This window comes from Tasmannia lanceolata, unplaced genomic scaffold (assembly GCF_043159265.1).
Source record: "Tasmannia lanceolata isolate RefF3 unplaced genomic scaffold, GAP_Taslan_0.1 ptg000012l, whole genome shotgun sequence".
In the NCBI taxonomy this organism is placed as follows: Eukaryota; Viridiplantae; Streptophyta; class Magnoliopsida; order Canellales; family Winteraceae; genus Tasmannia; species Tasmannia lanceolata.
In genome coordinates, this window is record NW_027518689.1 from 40700238 (window position 1) to 40710433 (window position 10196).

The window sequence follows — 10196 nt, forward strand, 5'->3', positions numbered from 1 at the left end:
CCTAGTTAGACCATGGCTAGTCTCGGGTTTGCTCCTAACTTAGACCCGACTCACTTGACCCTAACCATTAACCCAATCCAACCAAGTAATATCCCAACACAATCCGAGTCGCATGTCTGAATCCATTTGGCCGAATCTCATAAGCCCGCCCACTTTGAATTCCGAAAATTCAAACCCTTGATGATTCCTATATGCTCAATTCTTTGATGCAAATTCCCAATTCCAAAATCCCATTGCTAGATCAATGTTTCTGAATCTCAAGTCCAATGCTCAAATGCAAACCCGATTCCAGATACAAATACCAATTCTGTCTTCCAAAATCCAAGCAACCTCGCCGGTGGAACTACGTGTGGCTTGATCCCCATCACGGGGTACGTAGGCAATTTGGCACTCCCAAGTTCAGTCGCACCTTTCTCTATCTTTCCCATTCCCTCACACTATTCATCATCTCGATTCATCTCGTGTCTCTCGGAACCATTGGATTATGGTTTCCGTCGTAAGAACCCTTAGAGCCCAATTTAGGAACAATGGTGTCGTGTCGTGTTGTGTCCTAAGTTTTAGGGAGTCCTAGAATTAGGAGTCCAGCCTCATCACGGACGTTTGCTATGTATAGCAACCGTGCCATAGGTCTAGTTACACTAGTCACCCAATCTTTCCCTAGGACAAGCCTAGTAAACTAGGATGTAGGCAAACCTGCATTAGTCTAAGGGACCATTTGCATTTAGATGAGAATCATATAGCATCTTAGATGAAATCCTAAGATAATAAAATCCTCAACTTGAATTAAATAACTTCTCCTAAAACTGTTGAAACAGTCAATCCCGTCTAGGTCGGTGTCCTAGTTGAGTTAGGCATAAGTAGCTTAGCTTAGGTGCACCGAACTACGTCGACTCTGATCCCAGTGAGGCTTGGGTACGTAGGCAGCTTGGATGTCTGATGGCATACCACCCGCGAGTCGGCACCACAAACAAATTGTGGTGTTTTGTATATTAATTTTCTTGTAAATACTTAATCAAATCACTTAGGACTTTCCATGAAATTAGAATTCTAGGAGAACTTTCACTTAGATTGAATCCAGACAAATTAATAAATCAAGATACACATTTAGGATTCTCATTGAAATTAGATCATAGGATGCATGTCACTTAGTTCGCACATTAACATAGAGTTGAATGAGCCATTTAAAATAAATTTAAAAGAGTTAGCTTTTGGAATCGAAGACCGATTATCGGGCAGGAATGGTGCATGTGGCGGATAACTCCCCATACCTTCCATTCTCGTAACCAGGTAGCGAGTCTAGATTTCTGGTTAATTTCGGGTCCTAGATCCCACATCTAGGTGGCGACTCTGTCAGTCTCTTTCGTGTGGAATTCGGATTGCCTTAGTGATCCCAAGTTCACATGAAAGACGAATTCAAATCAATAATTAAATGCACACGCCAATCGCGTGGGTACGGGAGACCAAGAGAAGAGAGCGCGGCGGCTCGCCCCACGCCCCTCTCGCGGGATCAGGGTACCACAGTCTGGCGACTCTGCTGGGGATCACCTAACTTCATTAAAATTCCAAAAGATAATTCATTTGAATTTAATTTAACTGGCTCATAAGAACTCTATCTCTTGTATACTTGTCAGATTAGTTTGTCTTGTTTTATTTTCTCATCACATTTTACTCAAACTTAATCTAACAAAACCTGAAGGCATCATAGATCGCGCGAACTTATTGCACACACTTACATCACTTGCATCTAAACCCTTGCATCTCACGTGCACACACGTCCTATTTTAGGAACCCGGAGTGTTATCTAGCATGGTTGACTGGGATTTCATCACCTGGTGCCTCTGTGCTAGAGAAGCATTCCACCCTTAGCCTGGTACCTTTATGGTACGTAAACGGATCTCTTGTTCACGTACTGATACGCCGGACACTGGTACAGTATATCGAGCAGGGATTCGCGCTAAGGGAACTCTTGGCCTTACCCCTAGATTAACCCACACATGCATGTAGTATACGAACACATGTGCATCACGTGTGTGAGCCTAGTTTAGGATATCCTACCCATTGGTGTCTAGATTAGGCCGTGGTCCATCTTCCAATGGTCACGATCGGTCTTTATATACACGAACAAAGTCATGAGTCGAGATTCTCTCTCCACTCCGATAGATTAGGATTAAGGTTGATGCCTTCAGGTAACACTGATAAAATGTGAAAAAAAAAAAATTCCCTTTGGGTTAGGATATAAATCCCATCATTTCCAAAGATCTCATAGGATTAGTCATTCATGATCTATCCGTTGAAAGCAATCTTATGCTATCTCATCTAATCTTTTGATCGTGCGTCTTTCGTTCTTCTGTCATACGATTCGATCGTATCTTCATGCCATCCCCTAACTGGCAGATGCAGAATCTCACAATCTTTCGATTATGCGTTCTCATGATCTGATCATGCCTGGTCCAGATAATCCAATCTTGCTTGTACCCCTGGTCTGTTCCTCCTCTAGGGGCTACCTTTTTCAAGATTATTTTGCTAAGTCCTTCAGAGTTCACTCTCAGAATCCTTGAGCTAGGGGCATTTCCCTATGCGAATCAGTCATCATTGTCCAAAATTGAAAGTATCAGCCATGATGATGTTTAGAACGAACCAGCCTTCGCCGAGCCTTCAACGCCAAACAGTTGCAGCAGTTAAAGTTTTAGTCACTTACTATTTTATGTTGAGTCAGTCATCATGGTCAGTATAATTGTTGAGTCCGGTCTTACAGTTAAAGGTCAATGCCTAGTCCAGGCAAGTTATCTTATGTTTCCCTTTCTTATTTAGAGTTGTGAATCCTGAGCATGTTCAGGATAGGTCGTCTGATGTAATAGCTTTTCTTTAAATAAAATTTCAGTCAGTTCCAAAAAGTTCACTTGTGTCTGTTCTTAAGTGTGCTTCTGATCTTAAAATAAGACTCCCTCTTCAAATGAGGACAAAATTGACGAAACTCCACTTGAGTCACAGCAATTACTTGAACGAGAGGAGGAGCGCCAATCCCAACCTTTCAAAGATGAAATTGAAATGATAAACACTGGCACTGAAACTTTGATTCAGTGAATGCCGATTGAAAATACATTACCCTCTAAAGAGTGTGAAGAATTGATAAAATTATTTCAAGAATAAGAAGATTGTCTAGAAAAGCTACAACCGATACCAGGGGCAAGACATAGATGGAAAGCTCAAAGAAAATGAAGAAAGTGAGAAGATATATGCTATACAAGGGGCATAGAGTGGAAACAACTTTCATATTTCCAATCAATGACCTTGGTTCTCAAATTCACAACATAAAGCCAACAAATTCAAGATGAAAAGTTCAAGAGCAAACAATGAAAAGTGATCATCAGATATCGAGAGTACGAATCCATAGATGGAGGATGTCAAAGAACAAGTTTCACTCTATGAAAGTCAAAAGCACGTATTAGAATCTTGGAAGAAGAAGATCCATTATCTCTTACCTGGAAATGCCGTCAAATTCTGTGAAAAAAAAGAAAAGAAAAAATAAATAAATAATCAGTACCAGAGGGACCCTAGTAACCTAGATCGATTCCCAATTTGAACATCGGAAGGCCTCCTTTGGCCGAATAAATCCCAAAATCAGAACCCAACGTCAAAAGAATACCGGTTTGCAAATCCTTCGAGCCTGAATCAAATTTTCTTGAAAACCCATCAAACTAGGGGCATCCGCCCCGAACTACGCGAGACCTGATCCCTACACTGGGGTACGTAGGCAGCTCGGTTAAACCGAGTTCGGTCGATTCAAAAAAAAAAGAAAAAGAAAAATCAATCGTTCCAGAAAAAAAAAAGAGGGACAAGTTCCAAAAGAAGAGAAGTTAATTGTTCCAGAAAGAAAAGAAAAAAGGAAAAAAATCAATTAACCTTCAAACAATTGATCTTCAAACTAGGGGCATTCGCCTTGACCTACACACGACCTGATTCCTACCTTGGGATATGTAGGCAACCTGTTCACAGGTTCGGTCGAAATCTTTGTTGAACCTTAAGCCATTCTTTGAAAAGCCCTATCCTACCTATAAAGTCCTTCCGGTGTTCAGAACTAATGAGCTAGGTCCCGAAACACAAAAAGTAAAAAAAAAAAAGAAAAAAAAAGAACGGAGTTTGAAGATCTGCTAGACTAAAAACCTGAAAGGGCTGTCTAGGCAAAATTTAAGATCATTCCCCTGCTAAGTTGAAAACCCGAAAGGGCTTAGGCAAAAGCTAAGGGGATAGCCTGCTGGATAGAAAACCTAGAAAGGTGGTTCAGGCAAAAGTTAAGGCTAGCACGGTCCGCCAAGTCAAAAACCCTGAAGAGGTGACTTGGTCATGGTAAGAGAATCAGTATAAGAAGGCTACAGCCGGTATCATGACTGAAGATCAACTGAAGTTCAAGCAAATTCAAGTGATATCCTCAAAACTGGGGGCACTGAAGCTAAGCAATCTTAGGAGTCGTAATTAAATTCTTGAGGCATTACTGTTTCAAGGAAGAAGTCTAATGTTTACAATTTCAAAAAAAAAAAAAGAAAAAAAAGAAAAAAAAAGAAGCATTCCTCGAAAGGATAGACTTACCAAATAAAACGTTAACTAAGTCAGAAGCATTACTATGTCTGTCAGTGTCGTTAGTCAATCTTTGTCATTCTAAGTTCACTCCTTCAGAGCTGCTCAATCCTTTGAGTAGTGCCTTTCATCTAAGTTTTCTCTTTAGAAAGAGTCAATCGTCGTTCCTATGTCCAAATGATGTAACTGTCTTGGTGAAGGAGGCCCGACCTAAGCAGCTCCCTGCAATTATACCTGAAAGGGTTCGAGAATCTAGTCAAACAACTACATTTCAAAGAAGATCAACTCAGAAGAGTTCAGAAGTAGAAACATCAGAAAGCCCAGCTTCCGTAAAAAGATCATACCCCAGGAAGGCACCTTAAGCTTGGAAGAGCCCCAGATGCAATGGTGGTTGAGCCAATTTCTCAGAAAGATGAACCATTAAAATTCGGAATCTCCTTCCAGTTAGTTAAATACTATCCTGGTCAAGAAATGTTTATCTAAACACCTGTCAAGAGACAAATCCCACTTTTCCATGATTATATCCAGGAGATCCATTGTTCTAAATTACCAATCTCAAATGTCTTGTTCAAGGTTTCAGTTATCAAAATCCCCAGAAGACAAGACCAACAGTCTCATTGAGAAAAATCTTGTTGAAGTTTCATAAAAGTGTTCCTAATCCATTCTTGTTACTAATGGTTCTTCGTTCATAAGGTTGGTCGTCTCATCATTCGTCAAAGTCTTGGTTTCCAATATCTTTACTGGGCACGATCTATAATGTCCCCGATTTCATTGAGTTCAAAAAAAAAAAAAAATCCAAAATTCATCAAATCCAATTCTACGTCAAATTCAAATTCATGAAAACCTCTAAATTCTTCGAGCCCGTTTGTGAACGGTGCCTCTTTTCTCGAGGCCATTTGTGAATGGTCTCGTCTTCTCCTTGAGCCCGTTTGCGGACGGTACCTCATTTCCCAAAAATAAAAAATTCATCAAATCCAATCCTCGATTCAAACAAATCCAATCTTACGTCAAATTCAAGTTCATGAAAAATCTCATGTCCTCTTTGAGCCCTTTTGTGAAAGGTGCCTCATTTCTCGAGTCCATTTGTGAATGGTCTCGTCTTCTCCTTGAACCCGTTTGTGAACAGGTTTCTCATTCTCTGAGTCCATTTGTGAATGATCTCTTGTCCTCTTTGAGCCCGTTTGTGAATGGTGCATCTTTTCTCGAGGCCATTTGTGAATGGTCTCATCTTCTCCTTGAGCCCGTTTGCGGAAGGTACCTCATTTTCCAAAAATAAAAAAATTTATCAAATCCAAATCCTTAATTAAAAAAAAATAAAAATAAAAATCCAATCCTACGTCAAATTCAAGTTCATAAAAAATTTCTAAATTCTTCGAGCCCGTTTGTGAACGGGGCCTCATTTCTCGAGTCCATTTGTGAATGGTCTCGTCTTCTCCTTGAACCCGTTTGTGAACGGTGTCTCATTCTCTGAGTCCATTTGTGAATGGTCTCATGTCCTCTTTGAGCCCGTTTGTGAACGGTGCCTCTTTTCTCGAGGCCATTTGGGAATGATCTCGTCTTCTCCTTGAGCCCGTTTGTGAACGGTGCCTCATTTTCTGAGTCCATTTGTGAATGGTCTCATGTCCTCTTTAAGCCCGTTTGTGAATGGTGCCTCATTTCTCGAGTCCATTTGTGAATGGTCTCGTCTTCTCCTTGAGCCCGTTTGTGAATGGTGCCTCATTTCTCGAGTCCATTTGTGAATGGTCTCGTCTTCTCCTTGAGCCCGTTTGTGAATGGTGCCTCATTTCTCGAGTCCATTTGTGAATGGTCTTGTCTTATCCTTGAGCCCGTTTGTGAATGGTGCCTCTTTTCTCGAATCCATTTGTGAATGGTATCGTCCTCCTTGAGCCCGTTTGTGAACGGTGCCTCATTTCTCGAATCCATTTGTGAATGGTCTTGTCTTCTCCTTGAGCCCGTTTGTGAACGGTGCCTCTTTTCTCGAGTCCATTTGTGAATGGTTTTCTATCCTCTTCGAGCCCGTTTGAGAACGGTGCCTCTTTTCTTCGAGTCCATACAACTATGGTCTCTTATCCTCTTTGAACGTCATACATCTATGATGTCTCATTTCCTTGGAATCCGTACAAATACGGTATTTCATTCTCTTCAAGTCCATACAACTATGGTCTCTTATACTCTCTGAACATCATACAACTATGATGTCTCATTCCCTTGGAATCCGTACAAATACGGTATTTCATTCTCTTCGAGTCCATACAACTATGGTCTCTTATCCTCTTTGAACATCATACAACTATGATGTCTCATTTCCTTGGAATCCGTACAAATACGGTATTTCATTCTCTTCGAGTCCATACAACTTTGATCTCTTATCCCCTTTGAACATCATACAACTATGATGTCTCATTTCCTTGGAATCCGTACAAATACGGTATTTCATTCTCTTCGAGTCCATACAACTATGGTCTCTTATACCCTTTGAACATCATACAACTATGATGTCTCATTTCCTTCGAATCCGTATAAATACGGTATTTCATCTTGCCCAAGCCCATTCAAAAATGATGCTGCGTTTTCATTAAGAATCTTTCAAAAGTCATCCATTATTCTCTCTGAGACCATTTGAAAATGACGTCTCATTTCCTCTGAAGCTGTTCAAAAGCGATATTCCTTTCCCTCCGAAAATCCATTTGAAAATGGTATCCCATTTCTCTCGTTGCCAGCGGCACCGCAGCGGGTTTGTTTTATTGCATTCCAATTCTAGGATTTCATCTAAGGTCTTGCATTATATTAGGTTGCATTGTGTTTAGGGGGTTCTTTGTCGATTAAAGCTACGCAAAATGGTTCTGTCATTTTGACTTTGGTATTCGATGACTACGTCGTCTCTACCAAAGAGGGGCATCTGTAGACACCCACATTTTGCCTTACTTTAACCAACAATAACCTAATATATTGATCCGTAGAATTTCATTGGTAAAGTATGCATCCTCAAATTTTTTGAAAAAAACAAAATGATAAAGAGATGTACCTGGTGAGATGATTAGATCCGAAAAATTGAAAAATACCCTGATTGGTGAATTTAGTGTGTTAAATCCATGTGAGAACCCCCTCTATCATTGATTTATATGTTTTAGGTCATTAATATCTTGATCTGACTTTACGGATCATCAATCGGGACAAAATAAGCTAGGGTCACTTCATAGCCCGGACCCTGATTCCATTCCGAGACCCGATTTCCGTAAATCGTTAGATCAATGGCAGATCTTGACCTGGGTCTAACCATCCAAAATCACCTAACCTCTCCTCTCATCCTAACCATCCAAACCTCACCTAACCTCACCTAACCTCTCCTCTCATCCTAACCATCCAAACCTCACCTAACCTCACCTAACCTCACCTAACCACCTAACCTCACCTAACCTTACCTAACCTCACCTAACCTCACCTAACCTCACCTAACCTCCTATCCCATTCTCCTATAAATACCCTCTCATCCCACCATCCAAAGAAAGGAAGAAGAGAAGAAGAAAAAAGAACCCCTCTCTTAGAAAATTCATCCCTCTCCCTCATCTCTTCAAGGGTTCGGCCATCCTTGCCGGATCGGGTGATTTTATACGTTGGGTGATATATATCAAAAGCAGTAATTATCAAGCAAGGAATCATCTTCAAGGAATTAACATCAAAGAAAAATCAAACACAAAGTGGGTTTCCAAAGAGGTAGGCATTTATTTCAATTCTATGTAGGGTCTGTTTTCATGCATATCTTTTACTTTAAAAGAAAAACCATGTTAGGAAGCATGTAGGGTCCGTTTTCCCCCTGGTTAGCCTCTGGTTAGACCCTGGTTGCACCCAGGTTCGCTGCTGGTTGCACCCAGGTTCGATGCTGGTTGCACCCTGGTTCCCTACTGATTCGCACCCTGGTTCCCCTGCTGGTTGCACCCTGGTTCCCTACTGGTTGCACCCTGGTTCCCTGCTGGTTGCACCCTGGTTCCCTACTGGTTCGCACCCTGGTTCGATATTGGTTCGCACCCTGGTTCCCTGCTGGTTGCACCCTGGTTCCCTACTGGTTCGCACCCTGGTTCGATATTGGTTCGCACCCTGGTTCCCTGCTGGTTCGCACTCTGGTTAGACCCTGGTTGCACCCAGGTTCGCTGCTGGTTGCACCCAGGTTCCCTCCTGGTTGCACCCTGGTTCCCCTGCTGGTTCGCACCCTGGTTCCCTGCTGGTTCGCACCCAGGTTCGCTGCTGGTTGCACCCAGGTTCCCTGCTGGTTGCACCCCGGTTCCCCTGCTGGTTCGCACCCTGGTTCCCTGCTGGTTCGCACCCTGGTGCACCCTGGTCCGCACCCTGGTTTGTACCCTGCTTCCTCCTAGTTAGACCATGGCTAGTCTCGGGTTTGCTCCTAACTTAGACCCGACTCACTTGACCCTAACCATTAACCCAATCCAACCAAGTAATATCCCAACACAATCCGAGTCGCATGTCTGAATCCATTTGGCCGAATCTCATAAGCCCGCCCACTTTGAATTCCGAAAATTCAAACCCTTGATGATTCCTATATGCTCAATTCTTTGATGCAAATTCCCAATTCCAAAATCCCATTGCTAGATCAATGTTTCTGAATCTCAAGTCCAATGCTCAAATGCAAACCCGATTCCAGATACAAATACCAATTCTGTCTTCCAAAATCCAAGCAACCTCGCCGGTGGAACTACGTGTGGCTTGATCCCCATCACGGGGTACGTAGGCAATTTGGCACTCCCAAGTTCAGTCGCACCTTTCTCTATCTTTCCCATTCCCTCACACTATTCATCATCTCGATTCATCTCGTGTCTCTCGGAACCATTGGATTATGGTTTCCGTCGTAAGAACCCTTAGAGCCCAATTTAGGAACAATGGTGTCGTGTCGTGTTGTGTCCTAAGTTTTAGGGAGTCCTAGAATTAGGAGTCCAGCCTCATCACGGACGTTTGCTATGTATAGCAACCGTGCCATAGGTCTAGTTACACTAGTCACCCAATCTTTCCCTAGGACAAGCCTAGTAAACTAGGATGTAGGCAAACCTGCATTAGTCTAAGGGACCATTTGCATTTAGATGAGAATCATATAGCATCTTAGATGAAATCCTAAGATAATAAAATCCTCAACTTGAATTAAATAACTTCTCCTAAAACTGTTGAAACAGTCAATCCCGTCTAGGTCGGTGTCCTAGTTGAGTTAGGCATAAGTAGCTTAGCTTAGGTGCACCGAACTACGTCGACTCTGATCCCAGTGAGGCTTGGGTACGTAGGCAGCTTGGATGTCTGATGGCATACCACCCGCGAGTCGGCACCACAAACAAATTGTGGTGTTTTGTATATTAATTTTCTTGTAAATACTTAATCAAATCACTTAGGACTTTCCATGAAATTAGAATTCTAGGAGAACTTTCACTTAGATTGAATCCAGACAAATTAATAAATCAAGATACACATTTAGGATTCTCATTGAAATTAGATCATAGGATGCATGTCACTTAGTTCGCACATTAACATAGAGTTGAATGAGCCATTTAAAATAAATTTAAAAGAGTTAGCTTTTGGAATCGAAGACCGATTATCGGGCAGGAATGGTGCATGTGGCGGAT

General features: G+C 41.9%; 1 long non-coding RNA gene across 1 annotated transcript in view; it reads left to right on the forward strand.

Moving 5' to 3' along the window:
• The window catches only part of LOC143888222 (uncharacterized), a 37213-nt gene that overhangs the window by 10401 nt on the left and 16616 nt on the right, over positions 1-10196 (forward strand). Inside the window, exon 3 of the long non-coding RNA XR_013254507.1 lies at positions 2395-8289. This is a non-coding gene — a long non-coding RNA (uncharacterized LOC143888222). The remainder of the gene's footprint in view (positions 1-2394; positions 8290-10196) is intronic.